Genomic DNA, 3,642 nt, shown 5'->3' with positions numbered 1-3,642 from the left:
TATATATATATATATATATATACGAGTGTGTGTGTGCGTGTGTGTTTGTGTGTATAGAGATAGAGAGGGAAGTGGAGAAAGAGTAAGTCAATGAGCATCAAAAATCCAAAGAAAGACTCACACATACACACATACACACACACACACACACGCACACACATACACACACATATACACACACATATACACACACATATACACACACATATACACACATACGATGAGCTTCTGCAGCGTTCCCATCAGTCAAATAGTCAATCACAAGCTGGAGTAGAAGACACACTTGGCCACGGTGCCAGGCAGCGGGATTGAACTGTAAACCAAGTGCTTATAAAGTAAACTTAGCCAGGCCCACGCCTATGTTTTCATGCTATTTTCATCTTCCGATCCTTTCTTTCTTTCCACGGCTAAGCTCCACCAAATACTAAGATACACAATTTTATGCAATAGAAATACTTGATATTGTTTTATATATATGAGTACGCTCTATATAATATTCTTCAATACAGGAGTGCATTTTTACCTAAAGTATATCCTTGATATTTTATATTCTCTTAAATAGATAAATATGGTTGCTGTGGGTTTTTTTGTTTTTATTTTTGTTTTGGGGGTTTATTCTGTCAAGTTAGTTGCTACACACACCTGAAGTACATTTGGCTTAAGCGTATTACTTATTTTTCCTGTCCGAGTACATTTTAGCTATTTCATTATTATTATATTTTAGCTATTTCATTATTATTATATTTTTGTTTGGTTTATTTTTATTTTTTTCTTCTTTGAATGGTTTCTGTAACATTTCGAGAATCCAACCCACAAAACCATATTCTTCATAAGCGTTGCAAGTCTGCATAAGCTATACAAAAACCCGTAGTTCATCATACTTCACAAAACCCTGTATGCAACCAGCCATAGGCAAATAACGAAGTGCATTATGATGAAGCCAAACGAAGCCGAGTTTATTGAGCGACGTACCTTTTGAAAAATCACCCGACGAGACCCATCAGCACCGAAAGATGCACCAGAGCTCGAAACAAGATGGATCGAAACGATTGTTGTGATTAATAAAGAATCTTTAGAAAGAATCTGACGAGTCGTTCCGCTGTTGTTTGATTCTCAGTTATTTAGGAACAACAGAGACCACAGAATTGTACACAACAGGAAGCTAATTCGAATTAGAATTACAAAAAGTCAGTAAAGCAAGTTAACTCTCTTCTTTCCAATCTTTATTAACCACATCACTAACGTCGGTTTTAGAAAGCATGACTCTCACAACACAACGCAACCTCCCATTTACCATTTCACTATATCAGCCCACATTTCAAAGACAACGCCATTAGCCGAATCGGTTTTATACCAGGCTACGAATCTTAGAGTCAGTAGTTCGTATCTCCGTCGTGGTGCCGTACTGTAACTATAGCGTCCGGGACCAATGGGTGACCTTCCGCACTCCACCCAAGCCTACCTCCACCAACCAGTAGGTCATGTGACTTGACTGTTACACACAATTTTGTTATTGTTTGATACGTTTTTCATATTTAATCACTTCTAGGTGTCTGCAGACTCTGCCATCGATCAGGTTATATCAGAAGCCGCCAATTCCAGTAAGAATACAGTTTTGTTTGTTTTTTCCGTTACATTTTTCTATTTTTTTTCTCTCTCTCTCTCTCTCTCTCTCTCTCTCTCTCTGGGTATCTTAACTGGTGCGTGAGTGCAGCAGCCCACACGATTTAGCAACCAAAATGTTTAGGGTTCAAGTCTCGCCCCCGACAGAGTGTTATGTTTCTCATTCTCTTAGATATATTGACAAGTTCTTCGTTTGATTGCTCTGCCGAGTTGATTTGTTCTCTGGTGTACGCAATTTTGCGACCTAACACCAGGCCTGGATGAACACCACTACATGGTTGTCGGTTGCTTTCAGGAAAATGCACCCTATTGTAAGTAGTGAAGAAAAGTTTAACCAGAGAACGGATAAAAGTGACGCCGGGAAGAGCAATGATAGGGGAACGAGCATGGGCAGTGGTAGGATCGGTCCCCCTACGACTGGAGAAGTTCTTACAGCCGATGCCCACATTGAGCATTTGCAGAGCTATTTGTGCAGTAAAAAGGTCTGCACAAAGGAAATTGTAGTCCTTGCTTTAATACTTGAACCTGCTGAATGCACACAAGAACCACGCGGCGGTGTTCATCTGGGTCGCATGTTAGATCTTAATGGAGTTCTCACAAAATTGTGCTCACCAGAAAAAAGACTAAATTCGTTGTTGAAATTAAACAAAAACTTCTCTATCCTACTGTGCTATACAGTTTACAAAGATAAAATGTTTATACCATGTCTGTCATATATATGTACGAAGGGTGTATGAAAAGACTTGAGCCTTAAAAAGACAAAACATGGTACATGACTTTTGATGAAGGTACAAGACTTCAAAGCTCAAAGGCCATGAAGGCTCAAAACTTTTCATACACCGCTCGTATGTATGTATTTATGTATGTTTGTGTGTATGTTTGTATGTCATCATAAGAACCCACAATATGGTAGAAGCCATAGCCACTCATAATAAAAAGGAATTCTGGTGTCCCAGTGAAGACCTCAATAAAACGTAAGCACAACAGACCTGATATGTATTTATGTATGTATGTATGCATGTATGTATGCATGCATGTATTAATTATTATCTATGTATGTGTAGATGCTTATGTATGTATGTATGTATATATGTATGTATGTATGTAAGTATGTATGTATGCATGTATTATGTAACCCACTCCCCACCCCCACCAGATTGTCATTTAGGCATTTACTCACAAAATCAAGTGCAGCAATTATTGATAATAATGTGCTTACATAATCTGGATATGGAAACTAGAGGCTTCGAAGCTGTTATTTTTCTCTTTGATTTTCGAAGAGACATTCGCATCAGAAAGACAGACGAGGTTAGGAACCAAATGGAAAAAATATGCATTCTAATATAAAACAGTAACTCTTTTCAGATATTTTCACATGAAATACTTTTTCTCGTTCTTCAGGCAGAGAACTCCTGATGTATGATTCATCTGGTGGAGAGGTCAAAGTTGAACTTGATATGTTGTTTACAAGGGAACAATGGCAGGAACTCGTGAGATTGTAAGTTGTATTTATCTCGACAGCTGTTTCTTGTCAACACCGAATATTATGTTTGGGGATTATCCGCTGTCTGCATTATCTTTTAATTCTCTCAACCTAACAAAACCTGTTCTCAAATCGCAACGAACTCCTTTACTTTATTTCTTTTACTTTTTTCAGTTATTTTACTGCGGCCATGCTGGGGCACCGTCTCGAAGGGATTTAGTCGGACAAATCGACCCCAGGAGTTGCTCTTCTTTTTAAGCCTGACATTTACTCTATCAGTGTCTTTTGCCGAACCGCTAAATTACGAGGTTGCAAACACACCAACACCGGTTGTAAAGGGGAGGTGGGGACAAACATAGAGACAAATACAAGCAAACATAGATTGGCTGTATGGTAAAAAAACTTGCTTTCCAACCACATAGTTCCAGGTTCAGTCCCACTGCGTGGCACCTTGGGTATGTATCTTCTACTTTAGCCTCGAGCCGACCAAAACCTTGTGAGTGGATTTGGTAGACGGAAACTGAAAGAAGCCTGTC

Source organism: Octopus bimaculoides, chromosome 23 (assembly GCF_001194135.2).
Source record: "Octopus bimaculoides isolate UCB-OBI-ISO-001 chromosome 23, ASM119413v2, whole genome shotgun sequence".
Taxonomy (NCBI): domain Eukaryota; kingdom Metazoa; phylum Mollusca; class Cephalopoda; order Octopoda; family Octopodidae; genus Octopus; species Octopus bimaculoides.
The sequence above is the reverse complement of the archived record's forward strand: the minus strand, read 5'-3'. Positions refer to the sequence as shown.